This window comes from Ambystoma mexicanum, chromosome 11 (genome assembly GCF_040938575.1).
Source record: "Ambystoma mexicanum isolate Mex_15411 chromosome 11, UKY_AmexF1_1, whole genome shotgun sequence".
NCBI lineage: Eukaryota > Metazoa > Chordata > Amphibia > Caudata > Ambystomatidae > Ambystoma > Ambystoma mexicanum.
Window position 1 is genome coordinate 825,891,670 of NC_090934.1, and position 27,986 is coordinate 825,919,655.

At 46.0% G+C, this 27,986-nt stretch overlaps 20 non-coding genes across 20 annotated transcripts; all 20 read right to left on the reverse strand.

The window, feature by feature from the left end:
* Positions 1-6,430: 6,430 nt before the first annotated feature.
* On the reverse strand, positions 6,431-6,502 carry TRNAW-CCA (transfer RNA tryptophan (anticodon CCA)). Its single transcript has one exon. It is a non-coding gene; the product is annotated as a tRNA-Trp (tRNA).
* Positions 6,503-6,815: 313 nt separating this feature from the next.
* Positions 6,816-6,889, reverse strand: TRNAN-GUU (transfer RNA asparagine (anticodon GUU)). The gene has a single exon. It is a non-coding gene; the product is annotated as a tRNA-Asn (tRNA).
* A 2,149-nt stretch (positions 6,890-9,038) lies between these two features.
* On the reverse strand, positions 9,039-9,110 carry TRNAW-CCA (transfer RNA tryptophan (anticodon CCA)). The gene has a single exon. It is a non-coding gene; the product is annotated as a tRNA-Trp (tRNA).
* A 313-nt stretch (positions 9,111-9,423) lies between these two features.
* On the reverse strand, positions 9,424-9,497 carry TRNAN-GUU (transfer RNA asparagine (anticodon GUU)). Its single transcript has one exon. It is a non-coding gene; the product is annotated as a tRNA-Asn (tRNA).
* Positions 9,498-11,285: 1,788 nt separating this feature from the next.
* TRNAW-CCA (transfer RNA tryptophan (anticodon CCA)) lies at positions 11,286-11,357 on the reverse strand. Its single transcript has one exon. It is a non-coding gene; the product is annotated as a tRNA-Trp (tRNA).
* A 313-nt stretch (positions 11,358-11,670) lies between these two features.
* On the reverse strand, positions 11,671-11,744 carry TRNAN-GUU (transfer RNA asparagine (anticodon GUU)). The gene has a single exon. It is a non-coding gene; the product is annotated as a tRNA-Asn (tRNA).
* Positions 11,745-13,893: 2,149 nt separating this feature from the next.
* On the reverse strand, positions 13,894-13,965 carry TRNAW-CCA (transfer RNA tryptophan (anticodon CCA)). The gene has a single exon. It is a non-coding gene; the product is annotated as a tRNA-Trp (tRNA).
* Positions 13,966-14,278: 313 nt separating this feature from the next.
* Positions 14,279-14,352, reverse strand: TRNAN-GUU (transfer RNA asparagine (anticodon GUU)). Its single transcript has one exon. It is a non-coding gene; the product is annotated as a tRNA-Asn (tRNA).
* Positions 14,353-16,140: 1,788 nt separating this feature from the next.
* On the reverse strand, positions 16,141-16,212 carry TRNAW-CCA (transfer RNA tryptophan (anticodon CCA)). Its single transcript has one exon. It is a non-coding gene; the product is annotated as a tRNA-Trp (tRNA).
* A 313-nt stretch (positions 16,213-16,525) lies between these two features.
* On the reverse strand, positions 16,526-16,599 carry TRNAN-GUU (transfer RNA asparagine (anticodon GUU)). The gene has a single exon. It is a non-coding gene; the product is annotated as a tRNA-Asn (tRNA).
* A 1,789-nt stretch (positions 16,600-18,388) lies between these two features.
* TRNAW-CCA (transfer RNA tryptophan (anticodon CCA)) lies at positions 18,389-18,460 on the reverse strand. The gene has a single exon. It is a non-coding gene; the product is annotated as a tRNA-Trp (tRNA).
* A 313-nt stretch (positions 18,461-18,773) lies between these two features.
* On the reverse strand, positions 18,774-18,847 carry TRNAN-GUU (transfer RNA asparagine (anticodon GUU)). Its single transcript has one exon. It is a non-coding gene; the product is annotated as a tRNA-Asn (tRNA).
* Positions 18,848-20,639: 1,792 nt separating this feature from the next.
* Positions 20,640-20,711, reverse strand: TRNAW-CCA (transfer RNA tryptophan (anticodon CCA)). Its single transcript has one exon. It is a non-coding gene; the product is annotated as a tRNA-Trp (tRNA).
* Positions 20,712-21,024: 313 nt separating this feature from the next.
* Positions 21,025-21,098, reverse strand: TRNAN-GUU (transfer RNA asparagine (anticodon GUU)). The gene has a single exon. It is a non-coding gene; the product is annotated as a tRNA-Asn (tRNA).
* A 1,788-nt stretch (positions 21,099-22,886) lies between these two features.
* TRNAW-CCA (transfer RNA tryptophan (anticodon CCA)) lies at positions 22,887-22,958 on the reverse strand. The gene has a single exon. It is a non-coding gene; the product is annotated as a tRNA-Trp (tRNA).
* Positions 22,959-23,271: 313 nt separating this feature from the next.
* TRNAN-GUU (transfer RNA asparagine (anticodon GUU)) lies at positions 23,272-23,345 on the reverse strand. The gene has a single exon. It is a non-coding gene; the product is annotated as a tRNA-Asn (tRNA).
* A 1,789-nt stretch (positions 23,346-25,134) lies between these two features.
* On the reverse strand, positions 25,135-25,206 carry TRNAW-CCA (transfer RNA tryptophan (anticodon CCA)). Its single transcript has one exon. It is a non-coding gene; the product is annotated as a tRNA-Trp (tRNA).
* Positions 25,207-25,519: 313 nt separating this feature from the next.
* On the reverse strand, positions 25,520-25,593 carry TRNAN-GUU (transfer RNA asparagine (anticodon GUU)). The gene has a single exon. It is a non-coding gene; the product is annotated as a tRNA-Asn (tRNA).
* Positions 25,594-27,385: 1,792 nt separating this feature from the next.
* On the reverse strand, positions 27,386-27,457 carry TRNAW-CCA (transfer RNA tryptophan (anticodon CCA)). Its single transcript has one exon. It is a non-coding gene; the product is annotated as a tRNA-Trp (tRNA).
* A 313-nt stretch (positions 27,458-27,770) lies between these two features.
* TRNAN-GUU (transfer RNA asparagine (anticodon GUU)) lies at positions 27,771-27,844 on the reverse strand. The gene has a single exon. It is a non-coding gene; the product is annotated as a tRNA-Asn (tRNA).
* Positions 27,845-27,986: the final 142 nt, after the last annotated feature.

The following is a 27,986-nucleotide window of genomic DNA, read 5'->3' on the forward strand; positions in this document are numbered from 1 at the left end:
CGAGCAAAACTTTATCCTCTGTGGAGGAAAAATTCAACGATTGTGAGAAGGCACTCCTGGCAACGGTGTGGGCATTGAAGAATTACCGCCCGTTTATCCAGGGGGAACACATCATAGTGGAGACTCCACACCAGCCTCTGCAATATCTCCAAAGTGACAGAATCCGGGCCGGAAATGTGAGTAATTCCCGAATTACTTCCTGGATTCTGTCAATGCAAGGCTTTCCTGTGGAGGTCAGATATGGCCAAAACAAGAAGAGTCCCCTCGCGCAAGGTCTGGCTGACTTGCATGATTGTGCCAGAGAAAACTGTCTCGAGGACGAAAGTCTAAAAATAAAGGACAACACGGAGGCATACCTTAATTCCCCCCACAAAGCCTTTGAAGAGGACAAGTGTGAGGGAATGCCCACTGTCTATGTGGATGGATGCTCTTACCATGTTGACAACGACGGGGAGAAAGAACTGGTGGCTGGCGTAGGGAATGCATGGGTGAATGAGTCCCCAGAACCCTCCGCTGGATACAAAATTGGTCCCCGAAGTAGTCAGGTGGCAGAATTGATGGCTGTGCATCAGGCCATCCTCACTGCTGTCCAACATCAACTCCACGAACTGGTCATAATCACAGATTCGGATTATGTACGGAACGGGTTCGTGGAGCACCTGGTTAATTGGAAAACCAGAGGCATGTTATGTGCTAACAACAAACCCTTGAAACATGGGAAGTTGATCCAAAACATTGATGATCTGGTCACCTCGAATGGGATGACCATCTATTGGAAGAAGATCAAGGGTCATTCCAAAGTAGAGGGACCAGACAAAACTGGAAATGACTTAGCTGATCAGCTGGCCAAAACCGGGGCCATCCAAGGGGATCTAATTGAGATTGAGTCCCTGTTGGGGGAAATCCAGGTCACTGCAATCACTAGGTCCCAGACAAATGCTCACAACGACCTTCCAATTGCACAATGGAGTAAGGAGACCCCTGATGCTGATTTGATTACTGCTCAGAAGGGGGATCCAATTGTTGGTAAATTTTACCAGCACCTTGAGGACCCTGAGAACTTTCCCCTGACGGATACCGATTACACTGGGAAAGAGGACCTAAGAGTGTTGATGAAATGTCCAAAAATGTTCAGAATCCAAGACGGTTTGCTGGTAAGGAAATCCAAAGCTGGCCACGATCAGTGGGTGGTTCCTACCTCATTCCGAAGCCTGATGTTAAGTCACGCCCATGATGCGGCCACGGCCGGTCACAGGGGGTTTCACACAACATTGGAAATCTTAAGAGAGGTTGCCTACTGGCCACACATGGGGCAGGACCTCGACCAATACTTGAAGGGGTGTCTTGTGTGTGCACAATTTCAGCCATCATCCCTCACGCACCGGGCGCCTTTACAAAAGAGGGGAATGACACTGCCATGGTCAGATTTACAGATCGACTTTGTAGGCCCTGTGATTCGCTCGGCTAGGGGGAATAAGTACATGTTGACTGTGACATGTTTGTTTACCAAGTGGGTGGAATGTCTCCCAGCCCCAAACTGCAAGGCAGAAACTGCAGCTGCCTTGATGATTAACCACATCTTTTCCCGTTTTGGTCTACCTCAAAGGATTGAGTCAGACAGAGGTAGCCACTTCACCAGTGAAGTAATGACAAAGATGTGGGAGATACTGGGGGTCAAGAGAAAGCTGCATATTGCTTACAGACCAGCTTCTTCTGGGGCAGTAGAGAGATATAACCGGACAATTGTGAGCATATTAAAGAAGTTTGTGGCAGATTCTGGGCCAAGTTGGGATATCCGATTACCTCTGGTCCTAATGGCTATCAGATCTACCCCTTCATCTGCAACCAAAATGTCACCATTTGAGTTGATGACTGGGCGCAAGATGGTGCTTCCTCAGCATTTGCTCTACAGGACCCAAGAGCAGACACTGATAAATGCCTCCACTACTCATGAGTATGTAGAGAATTTAAGGAAACACCTTCAACATGCTTCTGCTTATGCTCAGCGGAATCTAGAAAGATCGGCTGATAGCATGAAGACCCATTATGACCTGAAAACTTCCAGGAAGGAATATCAGGTGGGAGACCGGGTCTATCTATACAACTTCCAAAGGAACCAGGCCAAGCAGCGCAAATTTTTGCCTACATGGAAGGGACCCTTTGAGATCGTCGATAAGATCTCCCCTGTGGCCTACAAGATCCGCATCCCCAAAGGCGGTTCGGCAGAGGGGGAAGACAAGTGGGTCCACATAAACCAGTTGAAATGTTGCCATCCCAGGCACACTCTGCAACAACTGGAGGAATCCTCTGGAATCCTAGCGGGTATTGTATCAGACTAATTCAGTTCCAATCATAAAACCTACCACATCTAGTCTCTAAAATATTGTGATTTACATGAAACTGTCTCTAGTGATACTGTTTTTTTTTTCAAAATAAGAATGTAATGTTTCGTTATGATGAAATGCATATGCCGCTCCACTACCTCAACAGTGGTGGAAAAACGTCTATGAGTAGATATTGCCGCTTTTGCTTTATCATCCTAGGAGAGATGAAACCATGAAGGATGACCAAGAAGAACGATCCGGAGACCGGGAGCAGAGACGCAACGGGCCCGGGGTACCGCCCAATCTTCCCATCAGGACCGGCGAGGAGAACCGATCGATCAGTACCGGATGGAGAAGAAAACGCTGAACTGTGTCATCTACAGAAGAGGAAGAAGATTATGCGGACAGACCGGTGCATTGGGTCAAAACCCTTGTGCACGCGACTCCCCATCGACTCAAATTCAAAGTGCAGTCGCGTGGGGGGGACTTGTTGGGTGTCCTGACCCACGTTTAAGCTACCCTGCTACAACATTTGGTGCTGTGGGCTTAGAAAATTCAAGATGGCGGAAAACCCACATGTGCGCTGAAATCCAGGAAAGCTGCGCAGTTTGTGCGCCCACCAAAATGGTTGCCTCACTTGCCACCCACCAGTGCGAGAATGAAAGGCCGGGTTGCCATGAGGGAAATGGGTTGCCAAAGGAAAAACAGTAGCGCCGGTTAGCTTCAAAGCGCTTTAAAACCACCATTGGACTACCCGCACAGTAGTCTGAAACCATTGGGAATGGCAATGCTGATTGCCAAATGCAACCTAGAATTGTGGGGAATTCATTTCTTAAATCCCAAAAATGGGTGCAGTACCAGTACTCACCACTATCCAAAAGCCGGCGTTTTAAAACCACTCTGTGTGTTTTTCTGAAGGCAAGCAAAATGCCTATTTCAAACCTTGCAACATGTGCAAAATATTCACTGAACACCAGCATACATTTGGCAGAATGGAGTTTTGTGTGCCTACAAAATCTGGGAAATGAAGAGCCCAAAAACAATGCTTATAACAAAAATGCTATGGAGTCAGCAGCTTAAGCCTAACTACAACTGGATTTAAAACCACCAAAATCGAAAATGTTAAATTAAATGAGTGACCTATGTTTGGTGTCACATGCCTTTGTAACTGTTGAAATGTCATAGTTTTGCGCTTAGAATCAGCATTCTAGCTGCATGTGTAAAATTACAAGTTATTTTAAAAGCAACAAAAGTTAGCTGAAGGTCTGGCTTAAGGAACTTGATTTTGCCTAGCAACTACCCATCAGGAGTGAAACTTGAGTCACCACTGTGTTCCCAGGCCAACCTTCCTTTTGCTGCCCAGGCTAAGGATATGCCATCTATCTGATAATTGAATTTCCTGTGCTCTGCCAGAGAGTGAACAAAGCCCTCTCCACTCAGGCAAAGGTTTTTTATTACAGACGTCGTAAAAAGTGGCTTCCTCCTGGAGAAGCTGGGAGGAGCACTGCCTGTGAGAAGCAAGCTGGCTTGGCAGAAACTGGAAAGACTGGTTTCTGTACCATGTGACCTGAAAAGACACACCCCTGCAGCAAGGATATGGTTTTATAAAAAGGGGGATAATTCATAGAGCGGACATGTGAAAATTTTATAAATGATACCATAATTCTTGTGATTTTTCTGCCCACAGTTTAAGACGTGGTAGGAACCGGTGGTATGTTCAGGGGGGTTTTAGCGGAAAAGTGGATATTACTCTAAATGTGTGCATGTTAAAAATCTGAAACTTCATCAGTTAATGTCCCTACCCCCTGCACACATGTATGTAAAGTTGGGTCCATGTCGGAAATTGGAAAAGCAGTTAAAAAGTGAAATATGTGCCAGTTCTGAATGCAAGCTCCCAGGAAGAGCAGAGTTTGAACAGGGGATACCTCCTGTAATGCATGATGGGTGCATATGATTTTAAAACAATATGTACCTCTGCAAATATGTATTTGTTTCAAATCTAGATTTGTGTGTAAGTTGACAGGAGGAGTGGACTTTCTGCAGGCTGTAAAATGACATCAATCTGACTCACAGTTCAGTTTGCCAATCAAGCGGAGGAATGGAAGTTTGACCAATTAGAAGCTGAGAGAGAGGTAGGGTCAGTGATGCTAGAACACACCCACATTCTAAACACATAAAAGCAGACAGACAGGACAGATAGGACCTTCAAAAATCCATCTGCCGCTGGAAGCCCTGCCGGAAAAATCCATACTTACCTCCATCAAACTCCAGAAAGCCAAACTAGAGACTTCAATCTATCCAGAGCAGAGAGACCCAAAGAACCGGTGCCTAGCAGAGACCAGACCCCTGTGAGCAGTTCCAGAGGCCAGGCGCTGTGAGCAGAACCCGGAAAGACCTGACCAGACTGAAGTCCGTGACCAAGTCGCTTTCCTGTTCAAAATCTCTTGTGAGTACTTAGCAAAACTCAGAACACATCTCTTAGTTTAAATTCATCTAATTCAATCTATTTAACCTAAGTAGAACTGCCTCCTAGCTGTCACCTGTCATTCTAGCTGCAAAAATTTGTCACTTGTCATTTTGAAAAAGTGTGCGTTTAAAATTTACAAAACCAAAAACGACCTTTACTAAATTACTCATATCTCCGCAACCGTTTGGGCTAGAGACTTGCAATAACTTTCATTTGGAAGCTGAGATCCCAGGCTTTTCTAGGACCCCAAAACGGTAGAGATAGTCCTTGCGGTTCCTTTGTAATAGCGCTTGGCGCATCCGCGAATTTTACCGCGATTTGCAATTTCTTCACATGTAAAAACTGCTGCTGTTTGCTTTCCATTGGCCAGAAATTCGTTTAATCTGCTAACTATCCCTGCATCATTGCTAGTGTGAGCCTGGACTAATATTAACTAGATACCACTCACCCTGAACCTCTATAAGGGAATTAAAAGCAAATTTAGCATATTTCTCATTCATTGCCAGCACATATCCAAGCATTGCCTGTGTTTTCAAAACTCCTATCTGTTTTCTCTAAGCTTGCTGGATTGAACTGATTACATTGATTGCATTTCTGAGAACTGTGTGCTTTCCTTCCATTTCCTTGCATTGCATAAAGAGGGGGGGAGTGAATAGCCCGAGAAAAGTGATTACATTGTCTGGTTGAATCATATTGCGTATTTTCTGTACTGCATTCATTGAATATTGCATCCACCTGAGCTACATAAAGCATCCTCTACCACATTATACTTTTGTTCCTATTTACCAGTGTGCTACCTTATCCATTTCAGGTCAACTCATTAGTCATTATAAAGAAGTGTGCTAGTGCCAGATTCTCCGTTGTTAATATTTACCATATCAGATTAAGTGTGATATTCAATTATTAATTTATTATAAAGTGTGATATATATATTTTAATTTATCAAATAAACCTTTTAAACTTGCAAAACAGAACTACTTCTTGGCTCAGTGGGGTCAGGGGGATTCCAAGAGAGGGGTGTTATACAAGGGTAGTCATCCAGAACGCATGAACTGGACCTAAAGATATATCAATAAGGGTTTTCATTCAGTATTCTAGACTAGGCGTTAACTTGGCTGTAGTGCTGAATTGAATCCTCTTACAGTGCTTACAGGTTTCCGACACCAGACCGGTACCTGAACTCACAAACCCAAACTGCAAAGTGATGGGCATTGCCACTAGACTGCCGACCCCCTTTCGGGGCCCCAGCATATATCCTTTAGTCACACCTAGAGTTCCCAGGACAGTGCAGCATTCAGCGATTACACGAAAATATTGACAGCGCTAGGAGGCCATGCAAATGGCAGAGGTATGCTTTACAAAGCCCACGTAGCGTGCACAAAACAGCACATATGTCAGGCCCACTTGAAGAGATGGTAAAGAGGAAATACTTCTGCTGCATCCAGTAAAACATAGAGATTGGCCTGCTTTAAAGGTTGACCATGTCCTTCATGGGTGTCTGTCAATATGATACTTCCCTGCTGCAAAGCTTACATTCGAAACGCCAGAACAACTAGGCCCAGAGCACAAAGATGCAGTCAGGTTGAAATAACGAGATACTGAAGAGCAATTTTGTATTTCAGAGTGGGAAAAGCAAATATGACCCCGACGTGATTTGAACACGCAACCTTCTGATCTGGAGTCAGACGTGCTACCATTGCGCCACAAGGTCCTTGTGGCAAACCACCTGGTGTGTCTGATGACAGAATAAAGGTAGGAGACGTACATGCACCCGCAGAGCCTCATTGCTTCTTTAAGTAGACTGGCTAGGATAGCTTCCTTCTGTGCATCAGTACACGCTGCAGCCAAACCCTTCCCATGAAGTCTTGATGTTTATGAATTGAATGGCAAGTTTTGAAAAACTAAAGCAAGCGAGAAGAATTGCTTGCAGTTTATTGGATTTTTTGGACGTCAGCAGACGAGACCTGCGAGAGGTAAACAGAAGTTCATAGTTGGTCATGCTGAATTTTTGAGCCAAAATGCATCGTCCCTGGGTGGGCTTGAACCACCAACCTTTCGGTTAACAGCCGAACGCGCTAACCGATTGCGCCACAGAGACTCATGCATTGCTTACACTGGGGCCTGATTGGTGTGCTGTTTGCTTATGCTTCCCAGGCAACCTGAAAATATTTCTAAAATAGCTCTATTTCCCACAGCAAATCAGGGTATCAAGCACTTCCCTACCTCCCCTAATCCACAAACACAGGGGATTTAGTAGAGGACAGAGCCCATCAACAGTGCACCAAATGTCCTCTGTGTAGGCATAACTTGCTATGAGGAGAAAGCCACAGTTGTGCACTTGTGTTAAAAGGGGACAGTAGGCTGAACCCAGAGAACACGGGAGAAATGACTCAGGTTTACTGAGTGGAACACTCTGTGTCTTTGTGCCAAAAACAGCAGCGTCTTTTCGGTTAACAGCCGAACGCGCTAACCGATTGCGCCACAATTGGTGTGCTGTTTGCTTATGCTTCCCAGGCAACCTGAAAATATTTCTAAAATAGCTCTATTTCCCACAGCAAATCAGGGTATCAAGCACTTCCCTACCTCCCCTAATCCACAAACACAGGGGATTTAGTAGAGGACAGAGCCCATCAACAGTGCACCAAATGCCCTCTGTGTAGGCATAACTTGCTATGAGGAGAAAGCCACAGTTGCGCACTTGTGTTAAAAGGGGACAGTAGGCTGAACCCAGAGAACACGGGAGAAATGACTCAGGTTTACTGAGTGGAACACTCTGTGTCTTTGTGCCAAAAACAGCAGCGTCTTTTCGGTTAACAGCCGAACGCGCTAACCAATTGTGCCACAGAGACTCACTGGCATGTGTGTTCTGCCTTTGGCCTGATTGCATTGCTATTTTTTTCTGATTGGCAGAAAACCTGAACTTTTTTCTGAAAAAGGCATGACTCTCTTAGCACTGCAGTGCATTAGACTGCTCCCTTGCTTCCCTGAGTCCCCAAATACACAACCACCTTGGGCACAATAGAAGACACATTCCAGCAGATTTAGCAAGAGTGCACCAAGGTTACTATATGTAGGTACCTTGCTGAGAAGCAAGACCTGCAGTTGCATTCTTCTGTTAAAAGAGGGCAGCAGAGTGCACCAAGAGAACTTGGGGGAAGTAGCTTATGTTAACTACTTGCCATGATCTTTATAGATCCCTCTGTTTGACTGGGTGAATTCTAATTTCTGGGGTAGAGTAAGCAATTTTTGGATCTAGATGCTGTGCGCAACAGGAATGCTATATACTGCACTGTACTGCTACTGAAAAGTTACCAATTTTACAGGATGTTCAGGTAAGCTTTGTTTCAGAAAACAACTTGCTAGAGGCCCTAGGACAGATTACTGGGACAAAGGAAGAGGGTTTGGGGATTAGCACATCTCCTATGAAAGGTACAGTCACGCCCGAGACAACTCTGAGTGCCTCCTCAAATTCTAAGAAATGCGAACTGGGGTCCTACGCCTTTTATTGCCAGTGGATTTTGTGTTTCAGACAAATGTGCACGCCTCCCAGAGCCCCTTGCAATGCACTTAGGGAAATGGGGGAAGGTGCTGTGCAACCCTCTCGCTGACAATGTCTCTCTTGTCTATAATGTATCTATGAGAGAGAGAGAAATAGGCAATGCGAGAGTGAAAAAGTAAAATGGAAATGTGTCTACTGAGACCAGTATAAGGGAAAATCCTCACAATCCAGGACCGACAGTTGATTGGGAGGGCGCTTACAGGTTTCCGACACCAGACCGGTACCTGAACTCATAAACCCAAACTACAAAGTGATGGGCATTGCCACTAGACTGCCGACCCCCTTTCGGGGCCCCAGCATATATCCTTTAGTCACACCTAGAGTTCCCAGGACAGTGCAGCATTCAGCGATTACACGAAAATATTGACAGCGCTAGGAGGCCATGCAAATGGCAGAGGTATGCTTTACAAAGCCCACGTAGCGTGCACAAAACAGCACATCAGTCAGGCCCACTTGAAGAGATGGTAAAGAGGAAATACTTCTGCTGCATCCAGTAAAACATAGAGATTGGCCTGCTTTAAAGGTTGACCATGTACTTCATGGGTGTCTGTCAATATGATACTTCCCTGCTGCAAAGCTTACATTCGAAACGCCAGAACAACTAGGCACAGAGCACAAAGATGCAGTCAGGTTGAAATAACGAGATACTGAAGAGCAATTTTATATTTCAGAGTGGGAAAAGCAAATATGACCCCGACGTGATTTGAACACGGAACCTTCTGATCTGGAGTCAAACGCGCTACCATTGCGCCACGAGGTCCTTGTGGCAGTCCACCTGGTGTGTCTGATGACAGAATAAAGGTAGGAGACGTACATGGACCTGCAGAGCCTCATTGCTTCTTTAGGTAGACTGGCTAGGATAGCTTCCTTCTGTGCATCAGTACACGCTGCAGCCAAACCCTTCCCATGAAGTCTTGATGTTTATGAATTGAATGGCAAGTTTTGAAAAACTAAAGCAAGCTAGAAGAATTGCTTGCAGTTTATTGGATTTTTTGGACGTCAGCAGACGAGACCTGCGAGAGGTAAACAGAAGTCCATAGTTGGTCACGCTGAATTTTTGAGCCAAAATGCTCCATCCCTGGGTGGGCTTGAACCACCAACCTTTCGGTTAACAGCCGAACGCGCTAACCGATTGCGCCACAGAGACTCATGCAGTTCTTACACAGGGCCTGATTGGTGTGCTGTTTGCTCATGCTTCCCAGGCAACCTGAAAATATTTCTAAAATAGCTCTTTTTCCCCCAGCAAATCAGGGTATCAAGCACTTCCCTACCTCCCCTAATCCACAAACACAGGGGATTTAGTAGAGGACAGAGCCCATCAACAGTGCACCAAATGTCCTCTGTGTAGGCATAACTTGCTATGAGGAGAAAGCCACAGTTGCGCACTTGTGTTAAAAGGGGACAGTAGGCTGAACCCAGAGAACACGGGAGAAATGACTCAGGTTTACTGAGTGGAACACTCTGTGTCTTTGTGCCAAAAACAGCAGCGTCTTTTCGGTTAACAGCCGAACGCGCTAACCAATTGCGCCACAGAGACTCACTGGCATGTGTGTTCTGCCTTTGGCCTGATTGCATTGCTATTTTTTTCTGATTGGCAGAAAACCTGAACTTTTTTCTGAAAAAGGCATGCCTCTCTTAGCACTGCAGTGCATTAGAGTGCTCCCTTGCTTCCCTGAATCCCCAAATACACAACCACCCTGGGCACAATAGAAGACACATTCCAGCAGATTTAGCAAGATTGCACCAAGGATTCTATATGTAGGTACCTTGCTGAGAAGCAAGACCTGCAGTTGCATTCTTCTGTTAAAAGAGGGCAGCAGAGTGCACCAAGAGAACTTGGGGGAAGTAGCTTATGTTAACTACTTGCCATGCTCTTTACAGATCCCTCTGTTTGACTGGGTGAATTCTAATTTCTGGGGTAGAGTAAGCAATTTTTGGATCTAGATGCTGTGCGCAACAGGAATGCTATATACTGCACTGTACTGCTACTGAAAAGTTACCAATTTTACAGGATGTTCAGGTAAGCTTTGTTTCAGAAAACAACTTGCTAGAGGCCCTAGGACAGATTACTGGGACAAAGGAAGAGGGTTTGGGGATTAGCACATCTCCTATGAAAGGTACAGTCACGCCCGAGACAACTCTGAGTGCCTCCTCAAATTCTAAGAAATGCGAACTGGGGTCCTACGCCTTTTATTGCCAGTGGATTTTGTGTTTCAGACAAATGTGCACGCCTCCCAGAGCCCCTTGCAATGCACTTAGGGAAATGGGGGAAGGTGCTGTGCAACCCTCTCGCTGACAATGTCTCTCTTGTCTATAATGTATCTATGAGAGAGAGAGAAATAGGCAATGCGAGAGTGAAAAAGTAAAATGGAAATGTGTCTACTGAGACCAGTATAAGGGGAAATCCTCACAATCCAGGACCGACAGTTGATTGGGAGGGTGCTTACAGGTTTCCGACACCAGACCGGTACCTGAACTCACAAACCCAAACTGCAAAGTGATGGGCATTGCCACTAGACTGCAGACCCCCTTTCGGGGCCCCAGCATATATCCTTTAGTCACACCTAGAGTTCCCAGGACAGTGCAGCATTCAGCGATTACACGAAAATATTGACAGCGCTAGGAGGCCATGCAAATGGCAGAGGTATGCTTTACAAAGCCCACGTAGCGTGCACAAAACAGCACATCAGTCAGGCCCACTTGAAGAGATGGTAAAGAGGAAATACTTCTGCTGCATCCAGTAAAACATAGAGATTGGCCTGCTTTAAAGGTTGACCATGTCCTTCATGGGTGTCTGTCAATATGATACTTCCCTGCTGCAAAGCTTACATTCGAAACGCCAGAACAACTAGGCCCAGAGCACAAAGATGCAGTCAGGTTGAAATAACGAGATACTGAAGAGCAATTTTGTATTTCAGAGTGGGAAAAGCAAATATGACCCCGACGTGATTTGAACACGCAACCTTCTGATCTGGAGTCAGACGTGCTACCATTGCGCCACGAGGTCCTTGTGGCAAACCACCTGGTGTGTCTGATGACAGAATAAAGGTAGGAGACGTACATGCACCCGCAGAGCCTCATTGCTTCTTTAAGTAGACTGGCTAGGATAGCTTCCTTCTGTGCATCAGTACACGCTGCAGCCAAACCCTTCCCATGAAGTCTTGATGTTTATGAATTGAATGGCAAGTTTTGAAAAACTAAAGCAAGCGAGAAGAATTGCTTGCAGTTTATTGGATTTTTTGGACGTCAGCAGACGAGACCTGCGAGAGGTAAACAGAAGTTCATAGTTGGTCATGCTGAATTTTTGAGCCAAAATGCATCGTCCCTGGGTGGGCTTGAACCACCAACCTTTCGGTTAACAGCCGAACGCGCTAACCGATTGCGCCACAGAGACTCATGCATTGCTTACACTGGGGCCTGATTGGTGTGCTGTTTGCTTATGCTTCCCAGGCAACCTGAAAATATTTCTAAAATAGCTCTATTTCCCACAGCAAATCAGGGTATCAAGCACTTCCCTACCTCCCCTAATCCACAAACACAGGGGATTTAGTAGAGGACAGAGCCCATCAACAGTGCACCAAATGTCCTCTGTGTAGGCATAACTTGCTATGAGGAGAAAGCCACAGTTGCGCACTTGTGTTAAAAGGGGACAGTAGGCTGAACCCAGAGAACACGGGAGAAATGACTCAGGTTTACTGAGTGGAACACTCTGTGTCTTTGTGCCAAAAACAGCAGCGTCTTTTCGGTTAACAGCCGAACGCGCTAACCGATTGCGCCACAATTGGTGTGCTGTTTGCTTATGCTTCCCAGGCAACCTGAAAATATTTCTAAAATAGCTCTATTTCCCACAGCAAATCAGGGTATCAAGCACTTCCCTACCTCCCCTAATCCACAAACACAGGGGATTTAGTAGAGGACAGAGCCCATCAACAGTGCACCAAATGCCCTCTGTGTAGGCATAACTTGCTATGAGGAGAAAGCCACAGTTGCGCACTTGTGTTAAAAGGGGACAGTAGGCTGAACCCAGAGAACACGGGAGAAATGACTCAGGTTTACTGAGTGGAACACTCTGTGTCTTTGTGCCAAAAACAGCAGCGTCTTTTCGGTTAACAGCCGAACGCGCTAACCAATTGTGCCACAGAGACTCACTGGCATGTGTGTTCTGCCTTTGGCCTGATTGCATTGCTATTTTTTTCTGATTGGCAGAAAACCTGAACTTTTTTCTGAAAAAGGCATGACTCTCTTAGCACTGCAGTGCATTAGACTGCTCCCTTGCTTCCCTGAGTCCCCAAATACACAACCACCTTGGGCACAATAGAAGACACATTCCAGCAGATTTAGCAAGAGTGCACCAAGGTTACTATATGTAGGTACCTTGCTGAGAAGCAAGACCTGCAGTTGCATTCTTCTGTTAAAAGAGGGCAGCAGAGTGCACCAAGAGAACTTGGGGGAAGTAGCTTATGTTAACTACTTGCCATGATCTTTATAGATCCCTCTGTTTGACTGGGTGAATTCTAATTTCTGGGGTAGAGTAAGCAATTTTTGGATCTAGATGCTGTGCGCAACAGGAATGCTATATACTGCACTGTACTGCTACTGAAAAGTTACCAATTTTACAGGATGTTCAGGTAAGCTTTGTTTCAGAAAACAACTTGCTAGAGGCCCTAGGACAGATTACTGGGACAAAGGAAGAGGGTTTGGGGATTAGCACATCTCCTATGAAAGGTACAGTCACGCCCGAGACAACTCTGAGTGCCTCCTCAAATTCTAAGAAATGCGAACTGGGGTCCTACGCCTTTTATTGCCAGTGGATTTTGTGTTTCAGACAAATGTGCACGCCTCCCAGAGCCCCTTGCAATGCACTTAGGGAAATGGGGGAAGGTGCTGTGCAACCCTCTCGCTGACAATGTCTCTCTTGTCTATAATGTATCTATGAGAGAGAGAGAAATAGGCAATGCGAGAGTGAAAAAGTAAAATGGAAATGTGTCTACTGAGACCAGTATAAGGGAAAATCCTCACAATCCAGGACCGACAGTTGATTGGGAGGGCGCTTACAGGTTTCCGACACCAGACCGATACCTGAACTCATAAACCCAAACTACAAAGTGATGGGCATTGCCACTAGACTGCCGACCCCCTTTCGGGGCCCCAGCATATATCCTTTAGTCACACCTAGAGTTCCCAGGACAGTGCAGCATTCAGCGATTACACGAAAATATTGACAGCGCTAGGAGGCCATGCAAATGGCAGAGGTATGCTTTACAAAGCCCACGTAGCGTGCACAAAACAGCACATCAGTCAGGCCCACTTGAAGAGATGGTAAAGAGGAAATACTTCTGCTGCATCCAGTAAAACATAGAGATTGGCCTGCTTTAAAGGTTGACCATGTACTTCATGGGTGTCTGTCAATATGATACTTCCCTGCTGCAAAGCTTACATTCGAAACGCCAGAACAACTAGGCACAGAGCACAAAGATGCAGTCAGGTTGAAATAACGAGATACTGAAGAGCAATTTTATATTTCAGAGTGGGAAAAGCAAATATGACCCCGACGTGATTTGAACACGCAACCTTCTGATCTGGAGTCAAACGCGCTACCATTGCGCCACGAGGTCCTTGTGGCAGTCCACCTGGTGTGTCTGATGACAGAATAAAGGTAGGAGACGTACATGGACCTGCAGAGCCTCATTGCTTCTTTAGGTAGACTGGCTAGGATAGCTTCCTTCTGTGCATCAGTACACGCTGCAGCCAAACCCTTCCCATGAAGTCTTGATGTTTATGAATTGAATGGCAAGTTTTGAAAAACTAAAGCAAGCTAGAAGAATTGCTTGCAGTTTATTGGATTTTTTGGACGTCAGCAGACGAGACCTGCGAGAGGTAAACAGAAGTCCATAGTTGGTCACGCTGAATTTTTGAGCCAAAATGCTCCATCCCTGGGTGGGCTTGAACCACCAACCTTTCGGTTAACAGCCGAACGCGCTAACCGATTGCGCCACAGAGACTCATGCAGTTCTTACACAGGGCCTGATTGGTGTGCTGTTTGCTCATGCTTCCCAGGCAACCTGAAAATATTTCTAAAATAGCTCTTTTTCCCCCAGCAAATCAGGGTATCAAGCACTTCCCTACCTCCCCTAATCCACAAACACAGGGGATTTAGTAGAGGACAGAGCCCATCAACAGTGCACCAAATGTCCTCTGTGTAGGCATAACTTGCTATGAGGAGAAAGCCACAGTTGCGCACTTGTGTTAAAAGGGGACAGTAGGCTGAACCCAGAGAACACGGGAGAAATGACTCAGGTTTACTGAGTGGAACACTCTGTGTCTTTGTGCCAAAAACAGCAGCGTCTTTTCGGTTAACAGCCGAACGCGCTAACCAATTGCGCCACAGAGACTCACTGGCATGTGTGTTCTGCCTTTGGCCTGATTGCATTGCTATTTTTTTCTGATTGGCAGAAAACCTGAACTTTTTTCTGAAAAAGGCATGCCTCTCTTAGCACTGCAGTGCATTAGAGTGCTCCCTTGCTTCCCTGAATCCCCAAATACACAACCACCCTGGGCACAATAGAAGACACATTCCAGCAGATTTAGCAAGATTGCACCAAGGATTCTATATGTAGGTACCTTGCTGAGAAGCAAGACCTGCAGTTGCATTCTTCTGTTAAAAGAGGGCAGCAGAGTGCACCAAGAGAACTTGGGGGAAGTAGCTTATGTTAACTACTTGCCATGCTCTTTACAGATCCCTCTGTTTGACTGGGTGAATTCTAATTTCTGGGGTAGAGTAAGCAATTTTTGGATCTAGATGCTGTGCGCAACAGGAATGCTATATACTGCACTGTACTGCTACTGAAAAGTTACCAATTTTACAGGATGTTCAGGTAAGCTTTGTTTCAGAAAACAACTTGCTAGAGGCCCTAGGACAGATTACTGGGACAAAGGAAGAGGGTTTGGGGATTAGCACATCTCCTATGAAAGGTACAGTCACGCCCGAGACAACTCTGAGTGCCTCCACAAATTCTAAGAAATGCGAACTGGGGTCCTACGCCTTTTATTGCCAGTGGATTTTGTGTTTCAGACAAATGTGCACGCCTCCCAGAGCCCCTTGCAATGCACTTAGGGAAATGGGGGAAGGTGCTGTGCAACCCTCTCGCTGACAATGTCTCTCTTGTCTATAATGTATCTATGAGAGAGAGAGAAATAGGCAATGCGAGAGTGAAAAAGTAAAATGGAAATGTGTCTACTGAGACCAGTATGAGGGAAAATCCTCACAATCCAGGACCGACAGTTGATTGGGAGGGCGCTTACAGGTTTCCGACACCAGACCGGTACCTGAACTCATAAACCCAAACTACAAAGTGATGGGCATTGCCACTAGACTGCCGACCCCCTTTCGGGGCCCCAGCATATATCCTTTAGTCACACCTAGAGTTCCCAGGACAGTGCAGCATTCAGCGATTACACGAAAATATTGACAGCGCTAGGAGGCCATGCAAATGGCAGAGGTATGCTTTACAAAGCCCACGTAGCGTGCACAAAACAGCACATCAGTCAGGCCCACTTGAAGAGATGGTAAAGAGGAAATACTTCTGCTGCATCCAGTAAAACATAGAGATTGGCCTGCTTTAAAGGTTGACCATGTACTTCATGGGTGTCTGTCAATATGATACTTCCCTGCTGCAAAGCTTACATTCGAAACGCCAGAACAACTAGGCACAGAGCACAAAGATGCAGTCAGGTTGAAATAACGAGATACTGAAGAGCAATTTTATATTTCAGAGTGGGAAAAGCAAATATGACCCCGACGTGATTTGAACACGCAACCTTCTGATCTGGAGTCAAACGCGCTACCATTGCGCCACGAGGTCCTTGTGGCAGTCCACCTGGTGTGTCTGATGACAGAATAAAGGTAGGAGACGTACATGGACCTGCAGAGCCTCATTGCTTCTTTAGGTAGACTGGCTAGGATAGCTTCCTTCTGTGCATCAGTACACGCTGCAGCCAAACCCTTCCCATGAAGTCTTGATGTTTATGAATTGAATGGCAAGTTTTGAAAAACTAAAGCAAGCTAGAAGAATTGCTTGCAGTTTATTGGATTTTTTGGACGTCAGCAGACGAGACCTGCGAGAGGTAAACAGAAGTCCATAGTTGGTCACGCTGAATTTTTGAGCCAAAATGCTCCATCCCTGGGTGGGCTTGAACCACCAACCTTTCGGTTAACAGCCGAACGCGCTAACCGATTGCGCCACAGAGACTCATGCAGTGCTTACACAGGGCCTGATTGGTGTGCTGTTTGCTCATGCTTCCCAGGCAACCTGAAAATATTTCTAAAATAGCTCTTTTTCCCCCAGCAAATCAGGGTATCAAGCACTTCCCTACCTCCCCTAATCCACAAACACAGGGGATTTAGTAGAGGACAGAGCCCATCAACAGTGCACCAAATGTCCTCTGTGTAGGCATAACTTGCTATGAGGAGAAAGCCACAGTTGCGCACTTGTGTTAAAAGGGGACAGTAGGCTGAACCCAGAGAACACGGGAGAAATGACTCAGGTTTACTGAGTGGAACACTCTGTGTCTTTGTGCCAAAAACAGCAGCGTCTTTTCGGTTAACAGCCGAACGCGCTAACCAATTGCGCCACAGAGACTCACTGGCATGTGTGTTCTGCCTTTGGCCTGATTGCATTGCTATTTTTTTCTGATTGGCAGAAAACCTGAACTTTTTTCTGAAAAAGGCATGCCTCTCTTAGCACTGCAGTGCATTAGAGTGCTCCCTTGCTTCCCTGAATCCCCAAATACACAACCACCCTGGGCACAATAGAAGACACATTCCAGCAGATTTAGCAAGATTGCACCAAGGATTCTATATGTAGGTACCTTGCTGAGAAGCAAGACCTGCAGTTGCATTCTTCTGTTAAAAGAGGGCAGCAGAGTGCACCAAGAGAACTTGGGGGAAGTAGCTTATGTTAACTACTTGCCATGCTCTTTACAGATCCCTCTGTTTGACTGGGTGAATTCTAATTTCTGGGGTAGAGTAAGCAATTTTTGGATCTAGATGCTGTGCGCAACAGGAATGCTATATACTGCACTTTACTGCTACTGAAAAGTTACCAATTTTACAGGATGTTCAGGTAAGCTTTGTTTCAGAAAACAACTTGCTAGAGGCACTAAGACAGATTACTGGGACAAAGGAAGAGGGTTTGGGGATTAGCACATCTCCTATGAAAGGTACAGTCACGCCCGAGACAACTCTGAGTGTCACCTCAAATTCTAAGAAATGCAAACTAGGGACCTACGCTTTTTATTGCCAGTGGATCTTTGTGTTTCAGACAAATGTGCACGCCTCCCAGAGCCCCTTGCAATGCACTTAGGGAAAGGGGGGAAGGTGCTGTGCAACCCTCTCGCTGACAATGTCTCTCTTGTCTATAATGTATCTATGAGACAGAGAGAAATAGGCAATGCGAGAGTGAAAAAGTAAAATGGAAATGCGTCTACTGAGACCAGTATAAGGGGAAATCCTCACAATTCAGGACCGACAGTTGATAGGGAGGGCGCTTACAGGTTTCCGACACCAGACCGGTACCTGAACTCACAAACCCAAACTGCAAAGTGATGGGCATTGCCACTAGACTGCCGACCCCCTTTCGCGGCCCCAGCATATATCATTTAGTCACACCTAGAGTTCCCAGGACAGTGCAGCATTCAGCGATTACACGAAAATATTGACAGCGCTAGGAGGCCATGCAAATGGCAGAGGTATGCTTTACAAAGCCCACGTAGCGTGCACAAAACAGCACATCAGTCAGGCCCACTTGAAGAGATGGTAAAGAGGAAATACTTCTGCTGCATCCAGTAAAACATAGAGATTGGCCTGCTTTAAAGGTTGACCATGTCCTTCATGGGTGTCTGTCAATATGATACTTCCCTGCTGCAAAGCTTACATTCGAAACGCCAGAACAACTAGGCCCAGAGCACAAAGATGCAGTCAGGTTGAAATAACGAGATACTGAAGAGCAATTTTGTATTTCAGAGTGGGAAAAGCAAATATGACCCCGACGTGATTTGAACACGCAACCTTCTGATCTGGAGTCAGACGTGCTACCATTGCGCCACGAGGTCCTTGTGGCAGTCCACCTGGTGTGTCTGATGACAGAATAATGGTAGGAGACGTACATGCACCTGCAAAGCCTCATTGCTTCTTTAGGTAGACTGGCTAGGATAGCTTCCTTCTGTGCATCAGTACACGCTGCAGCCAAACCCTTCCCATGAAGTCTTGATGTTTATGAATTGAATGGCAAGTTTTGAAAAACTAAAGCAAGCGAGAAGAATTGCTTGCAGTTTATTGGATTTTTTGGACGTCAGCAGACGAGACCTGCGAGAGGTAAACAGAAGTTCATAGTTGGTCATGCTGAATTTTTGAGCCAAAATGCATAGTCCCTGGGTGGGCTTGAACCACCAACCTTTCGGTTAACAGCCGAACGCGCTAACCGATTGCGCCACAGAGACTCATGCAGTGCTTACACTGGGGCCTGATTGGTGTGCTGTTTGCTTATGCTCCCCAGGCAACCTGAAAATATTTCTAAAATAGCTCTATTTCCCACAGCAAATCAGGGTATCAAGCACTTCCCTACCTCCCGTAATCCACAAACACAGGGGATTTAGTAGAGGACAGAGCCCATCAACAGTGCACCAAATGTCCTCTGTGTAGGCATAACTTGCTATGAGGAGAAAGCCACAGTTGCGCACTTGTGTTAAAAGGGGACAGTAGGCTGAACCCAGAGAACACGGGAGAAATGACTCAGGTTTACTGAGTGGAACACTCTGTGTCTTTGTTTTCCCAAAACAGCAGCGTCTTTTCGGTTAACAGCCGAACGCGCTAACCAATTGCGCCACAGAGACTCACTGGCATGTGTGTTCTGCCTTTGGCCTGATTGCATTGCTATTTTTTTCTGATTGGCAGAAAACCTGAACTTTTTTCTGAAAAAGGCATGCCTCTCTTAGCACTGCAGTGCATTAGACTGCTCCCTTGCTTCCCTGAGTCCCCAAATACACAACCACCTTGGGCACAATAGAAGACACATTCCAGCAGATTTAGCAAGAGTGCACCAAGGTTTCTATATGTAGGTACCTTGCTGAGAAGCAAGACCTGCAGTTGCATTCTTCTGTTTAAAGAGGGTAGCAGAGTGCACCAAGAGAACTTGGGGGAAGTAGCTTATGTTAACTACTTGCCATGATCTTTATAGATCCCTCTGTTTGACTGGGTGAATTCTAATTTCTGGGGTAGAGTAAGCAATGTTTGGATCTAGATGCTGTGCGCAACAGGAATGCTATATACTGCACTGTACTGCTACTGAAAAGTTACCAATTTTACAGGATGTTCAGGTAAGCTTTGTTTCAGAAAACAACTTGCTAGAGGCACTAAGACAGATTACTGGGACAAAGGAAGAGGGTTTGGGGATTAGCACATCTCCTATGAAAGGTACATTCACGCCCGAGACAACTCTGAGTGTCACCTCAAATTCTAAGAAATGCAAACTAGGGACCTACGCTTTTTATTGCCAGTGGATCTTTGTGTTTCAGACAAATGTGCACGCCTCCCAGAGCTCCTTGCAATGCACTTAGGGAAATGGGGGAAGGTGCTGTGAAGCCCTCTCGCTGACAATGTCTCTCTTGTCTATAATGTATCTATGAGAGAGAGAGAAATAGGCAATGCGAGAGTGAAAAAGTAAAATGGAAATGTGTCTACTGAGACCAGTATAAGGGGAAATCCTCACAATCCAGGACCGACAGTTGATTGGGAGGGCGCTTACAGGTTTCCGACACCAGACCGGTACCTGAACTCACAAACCCAAACTGCAAACTGATGGGCATTGCCACTAGACTGCCGACCCCCTTTCGGGGCCCCAACATATATCCTTTAGTCACACCTAGAGTTCCCAGGACAGTGCAGCATTCAGCGATTACACGAAAATATTGACAGCGCTAGGAGGCCATGCAAATGGCAGAGGTATGCTTTACAAAGCCCACGTAGCGTGCACAAAACAGCACATCAGTCAGGCCCACTTGAAGAGATGGTAAAGAGGAAATACTTCTGCTGCATCCAGTAAAACATAGGGATTGGCCTGCTTTAAAGGTTGACCATGTCCTTCATGGGTGTCTGTCAATATGATACTTCCCTGCTGCAAAGCTTACATTCGAAACGCCAGAACAACTAGGCCCAGAGCACAAAGATGCAGTCAGGTTGAAATAACGAGATACTGAAGAGCAATTTTGTATTTCAGAGTGGGAAAAGGAAGTATGACCCCGACGTGATTTGAACACACAACCTTCTGATCTGGAGTCAGACGCGCTACCATTGCGCCACGAGGTCCTTGTGGCAATCCACCTGGTGTGTCTGATGACAGAATAAAGGTAGGAGACGTACATGCACCTGCAGAGCCTCATTGCTTCTTTAGGTAGACTGGCTAGGATAGCTTCCTTCTGTGCATCAGTACACGCTGCAGCCAAAACCTTCCCATGAAGTCTTGATGTTTATGAATTGAATGGCAAGTTTTGAAAAACTAAAGCAAGCGAGAAGAATTGCTTACAGTTTATTGGATTTTTTGGACGTCAGCAGACGAGACCTGCGAGAGGTAAACAGAAGTTCATAGTTGGTCATGCTGAATTTTTGAGCCAAAATGCATCGTCCCTGGGTGGGCTTGAACCACCAACCTTTCGGTTAACAGCCGAACGCGCTAACCGATTGCGCCACAGAGACTCATGCAGTGCTTACACTGGGGCCTGATTGGTGTGCTGTTTGCTTATGCTTCCCAGGCAACCTGAAAATATTTCTAAAATAGCTCTATTTCCCACAGCAAATCAGGGTATCAAGCACTTCCCTACCTCCCCTAATCCACAAACACAGGGGATTTAGAAGAGGACAGAGCCCATCAACAGTGCACCAAATGTCCTCTGTGTAGGCATAACTTGCTATGAGGAGAAAGCCACAGTTGCGCACTTGTGTTAAAAGGGGACAGTAGGCTGAACCCAGAGAACACGAGAGAAATGACTCAGGTTTACTGAGTGGAACACTCTGTGTCTTTGTGCCAAAAACAGCAGCGTCTTTTCAGTTAACAGCCGAACGCGCTAACCAATTGCGCCACAGAGACTCACTGGCATGTGTGTTCTGCCTTTGGCCTGATTGCATTGCTATTTTTTCTGATTGGCAGAGAACCTGAACTTTTTTCTGAAAAAGGCATGCCTCTCTTAGCACTGCAGTGCATTAGACTGCTCCCTTGCTTCCCTGAGTCCCCAAATACACAACCACCTTGGGCACAATAGAAGACACATTCCAGCAGATTTAGCAAGAGTGCACCAAGGTTTCTATATGTAGGTACCTTGCTGAGAAGCAAGACCTGCAGTTGCATTCTTCTGTTAAAAGAGGGCAGCAGAGTGCACCAAGAGAACTTGGGGGAAGTAGCTTATGTTAACTACTTGCCATGATCTTTATAGATCCCTCTGTTTGACTGGGTGAATTCTAATTTCTGGGGTAGAGTAAGCAATTTTTGGATCTAGATGCTGTGCGCAACAGGAATGCTATATACTGCACTGTACTGCTACTGAAAAGTTACCAATTTTACAGGATGTTCAGGTAAGCTTTGTTTCAGAAAACAACTTGCTAGAGGCCCTAGGACAGATTACTGGGACAAAGGAAGAGGGTTTGGGGATTAGCACATCTCCTATGAAAGGTACAGTCACGCCCGAGACAACTCTGAGTGCCTCCTCAAATTCTAAGAAATGCGAACTGGGGTCCTACGCCTTTTATTGCCAGTGGATTTTGTGTTTCAGACAAATGTGCACGCCTCCCAGAGCCCCTTGCAATGCACTTAGGGAAATGGGGGAAGGTGCTGTGCAACCCTCTCGCTGACAATGTCTCTCTTGTCTATAATGTATCTATGAGAGAGAGAGAAATAGGCAATGCGAGAGTGAAAAAGTAAAATGGAAATGTGTCTACTGGGACCAGTATAAGGGGAAATCCTCACAATCCAGGACCGACAGTTGATTGGGAGGGCGCTTACAGGTTTCCGACACCAGACCGGTACCTGAACTCACAAACCCAAACTGCAAAGTGATGGGCATTGCCACTAGACTGCCGACCCCCTTTCGGGGCCGCAGCATATTTCCTTTAGTCACACCTAGAGTTCCCAGGACAGTGCAGCATTCAGCGATTACACGAAAATATTGACAGCGCTAGGAGGCCATGCAAATGGCAGAGGTATGCTTTACAAAGCCCACGTAGCGTGCACAAAACAGCACATCAGTCAGGCCCACTTGAAGAGATGGTAAAGAGGAAATACTTCTGCTGCATCCAGTAAAACATAGAGATTGGCCTGCTTTAAAGGTTGACCATCTCCTTCATGGGTGTCTGTCAATATGATACTTCCCTGCTGCAAAGCTTACATTCGAAACGCCAGAACAACTAGGCCCCGAGCACAAAGATGCAGTCAGGTTGAAATAACGAGATACTGAAGAGCAATTTTATATTTCAGAGTGGGAAAAGCAAATATGACCCCGACGTGATTTGAACACGCAACCTTCTGATCTGGAGTCAAACGCGCTACCATTGCGCCACGAGGTCCTTGTGGCAGTCCACCTGGTGTGTCTGATGACAGAATAAAGGTAGGAGACGTACATGGACCTGCAGAGCCTCATTGCTTCTTTAGGTAGACTGGCTAGGATAGCTTCCTTCTGTGCATCAGTACACGCTGCAGCCAAACCCTTCCCATGAAGTCTTGATGTTTATGAATTGAATGGCAAGTTTTGAAAAACTAAAGCAAGCGAGAAGAATTGCTTGCAGTTTATTGGATTTTTTTGACGTCAGCAGACGAGACCTGCGAGAGGTAAACAGAAGTCCATAGTTGGTCACGCTGAATTTTTGAGCCAAAATGCTCCATCCCTGGGTGGGCTTGAACCACCAACCTTTCGGTTAACAGCCGAACGCGCTAACCGATTGCGCCACAGAGACTCATGCAGTTCTTACACAGGGCCTGATTGGTGTGCTGTTTGCTCATGCTTCCCAGGCAACCTGAAAATATTTCTAAAATAGCTCTTTTTCCCCCAGCAAATCAGGGTATCAAGCACTTCCCTACCTCCCCTAATCCACAAACACAGGGGATTTAGTAGAGGACAGAGCCCATCAACAGTGCACCAAATGTCCTCTGTGTAGGCATAACTTGCTATGAGGAGAAAGCCACAGTTGCGCACTTGTGTTAAAAGGGGACAGTAGGCTGAACCCAGAGAACACGGGAGAAATGACTCAGGTTTACTGAGTGGAACACTCTGTGTCTTTGTGCCAAAAACAGCAGCGTCTTTTCGGTTAACAGCCGAACGCGCTAACCAATTGCGCCACAGAGACTCACTGGCATGTGTGTTCTGCCTTTGGCCTGATTGCATTGCTATTTTTTTCTGATTGGCAGAAAACCTGAACTTTTTTCTGAAAAAGGCATGCCTCTCTTAGCACTGCAGTGCATTAGAGTGCTCCCTTGCTTCCCTGAATCCCCAAATACACAACCACCCTGGGCACAATAGAAGACACATTCCAGCAGATTTAGCAAGATTGCACCAAGGATTCTATATGTAGGTACCTTGCTGAGAAGCAAGACCTGCAGTTGCATTCTTCTGTTAAAAGAGGGCAGCAGAGTGCACCAAGAGAACTTGGGGGAAGTAGCTTATGTTAACTACTTGCCATGCTCTTTACAGATCCCTCTGTTTGACTGGGTGAATTCTAATTTCTGGGGTAGAGTAAGCAATTTTTGGATCTAGATGCTGTGCGCAACAGGAATGCTATATACTGCACTTTACTGCTACTGAAAAGTTACCAATTTTACAGGATGTTCAGGTAAGCTTTGTTTCAGAAAACAACTTGCTAGAGGCACTAAGACAGATTACTGGGACAAAGGAAGAGGGTTTGGGGATTAGCACATCTCCTATGAAAGGTACAGTCACGCCCGAGACAACTCTGAGTGTCACCTCAAATTCTAAGAAATGCAAACTAGGGACCTACGCTTTTTATTGCCAGTGGATCTTTGTGTTTCAGACAAATGTGCACGCCTCCCAGAGCCCCTTGCAATGCACTTAGGGAAAGGGGGGAAGGTGCTGTGCAACCCTCTCGCTGACAATGTCTCTCTTGTCTATAATGTATCTATGAGACAGAGAGAAATAGGCAATGCGAGAGTGAAAAAGTAAAATGGAAATGCGTCTACTGAGACCAGTATAAGGGGAAATCCTCACAATTCAGGACCGACAGTTGATAGGGAGGGCGCTTACAGGTTTCCGACACCAGACCGGTACCTGAACTCACAAACCCAAACTGCAAAGTGATGGGCATTGCCACTAGACTGCCGACCCCCTTTCGCGGCCCCAGCATATATCATTTAGTCACACCTAGAGTTCCCAGGACAGTGCAGCATTCAGCGATTACACGAAAATATTGACAGCGCTAGGAGGCCATGCAAATGGCAGAGGTATGCTTTACAAAGCCCACGTAGCGTGCACAAAACAGCACATCAGTCAGGCCCACTTGAAGAGATGGTAAAGAGGAAATACTTCTGCTGCATCCAGTAAAACATAGAGATTGGCCTGCTTTAAAGGTTGACCATGTCCTTCATGGGTGTCTGTCAATATGATACTTCCCTGCTGCAAAGCTTACATTCGAAACGCCAGAACAACTAGGCCCAGAGCACAAAGATGCAGTCAGGTTGAAATAACGAGATACTGAAGAGCAATTTTGTATTTCAGAGTGGGAAAAGCAAATATGACCCCGACGTGATTTGAACACGCAACCTTCTGATCTGGAGTCAGACGTGCTACCATTGCGCCACGAGGTCCTTGTGGCAGTCCACCTGGTGTGTCTGATGACAGAATAATGGTAGGAGACGTACATGCACCTGCAAAGCCTCATTGCTTCTTTAGGTAGACTGGCTAGGATAGCTTCCTTCTGTGCATCAGTACACGCTGCAGCCAAACCCTTCCCATGAAGTCTTGATGTTTATGAATTGAATGGCAAGTTTTGAAAAACTAAAGCAAGCGAGAAGAATTGCTTGCAGTTTATTGGATTTTTTGGACGTCAGCAGACGAGACCTGCGAGAGGTAAACAGAAGTTCATAGTTGGTCATGCTGAATTTTTGAGCCAAAATGCATAGTCCCTGGGTGGGCTTGAACCACCAACCTTTCGGTTAACAGCCGAACGCGCTAACCGATTGCGCCACAGAGACTCATGCAGTGCTTACACTGGGGCCTGATTGGTGTGCTGTTTGCTTATGCTCCCCAGGCAACCTGAAAATATTTCTAAAATAGCTCTATTTCCCACAGCAAATCAGGGTATCAAGCACTTCCCTACCTCCCGTAATCCACAAACACAGGGGATTTAGTAGAGGACAGAGCCCATCAACAGTGCACCAAATGTCCTCTGTGTAGGCATAACTTGCTATGAGGAGAAAGCCACAGTTGCGCACTTGTGTTAAAAGGGGACAGTAGGCTGAACCCAGAGAACACGGGAGAAATGACTCAGGTTTACTGAGTGGAACACTCTGTGTCTTTGTTTTCCCAAAACAGCAGCGTCTTTTCGGTTAACAGCCGAACGCGCTAACCAATTGCGCCACAGAGACTCACTGGCATGTGTGTTCTGCCTTTGGCCTGATTGCATTGCTATTTTTTTCTGATTGGCAGAAAACCTGAACTTTTTTCTGAAAAAGGCATGCCTCTCTTAGCACTGCAGTGCATTAGACTGCTCCCTTGCTTCCCTGAGTCCCCAAATACACAACCACCTTGGGCACAATAGAAGACACATTCCAGCAGATTTAGCAAGAGTGCACCAAGGTTTCTATATGTAGGTACCTTGCTGAGAAGCAAGACCTGCAGTTGCATTCTTCTGTTTAAAGAGGGTAGCAGAGTGCACCAAGAGAACTTGGGGGAAGTAGCTTATGTTAACTACTTGCCATGATCTTTATAGATCCCTCTGTTTGACTGGGTGAATTCTAATTTCTGGGGTAGAGTAAGCAATGTTTGGATCTAGATGCTGTGCGCAACAGGAATGCTATATACTGCACTGTACTGCTACTGAAAAGTTACCAATTTTACAGGATGTTCAGGTAAGCTTTGTTTCAGAAAACAACTTGCTAGAGGCACTAAGACAGATTACTGGGACAAAGGAAGAGGGTTTGGGGATTAGCACATCTCCTATGAAAGGTACATTCACGCCCGAGACAACTCTGAGTGTCACCTCAAATTCTAAGAAATGCAAACTAGGGACCTACGCTTTTTATTGCCAGTGGATCTTTGTGTTTCAGACAAATGTGCACGCCTCCCAGAGCTCCTTGCAATGCACTTAGGGAAATGGGGGAAGGTGCTGTGAAGCCCTCTCGCTGACAATGTCTCTCTTGTCTATAATGTATCTATGAGAGAGAGAGAAATAGGCAATGCGAGAGTGAAAAAGTAAAATGGAAATGTGTCTACTGAGACCAGTATAAGGGGAAATCCTCACAATCCAGGACCGACAGTTGATTGGGAGGGCGCTTACAGGTTTCCGACACCAGACCGGTACCTGAACTCACAAACCCAAACTGCAAACTGATGGGCATTGCCACTAGACTGCCGACCCCCTTTCGGGGCCCCAACATATATCCTTTAGTCACACCTAGAGTTCCCAGGACAGTGCAGCATTCAGCGATTACACGAAAATATTGACAGCGCTAGGAGGCCATGCAAATGGCAGAGGTATGCTTTACAAAGCCCACGTAGCGTGCACAAAACAGCACATCAGTCAGGCCCACTTGAAGAGATGGTAAAGAGGAAATACTTCTGCTGCATCCAGTAAAACATAGGGATTGGCCTGCTTTAAAGGTTGACCATGTCCTTCATGGGTGTCTGTCAATATGATACTTCCCTGCTGCAAAGCTTACATTCGAAACGCCAGAACAACTAGGCCCAGAGCACAAAGATGCAGTCAGGTTGAAATAACGAGATACTGAAGAGCAATTTTGTATTTCAGAGTGGGAAAAGGAAGTATGACCCCGACGTGATTTGAACACACAACCTTCTGATCTGGAGTCAGACGCGCTACCATTGCGCCACGAGGTCCTTGTGGCAATCCACCTGGTGTGTCTGATGACAGAATAAAGGTAGGAGACGTACATGCACCTGCAGAGCCTCATTGCTTCTTTAGGTAGACTGGCTAGGATAGCTTCCTTCTGTGCATCAGTACACGCTGCAGCCAAAACCTTCCCATGAAGTCTTGATGTTTATGAATTGAATGGCAAGTTTTGAAAAACTAAAGCAAGCGAGAAGAATTGCTTACAGTTTATTGGATTTTTTGGACGTCAGCAGACGAGACCTGCGAGAGGTAAACAGAAGTTCATAGTTGGTCATGCTGAATTTTTGAGCCAAAATGCATCGTCCCTGGGTGGGCTTGAACCACCAACCTTTCGGTTAACAGCCGAACGCGCTAACCGATTGCGCCACAGAGACTCATGCAGTGCTTACACTGGGGCCTGATTGGTGTGCTGTTTGCTTATGCTTCCCAGGCAACCTGAAAATATTTCTAAAATAGCTCTATTTCCCACAGCAAATCAGGGTATCAAGCACTTCCCTACCTCCCCTAATCCACAAA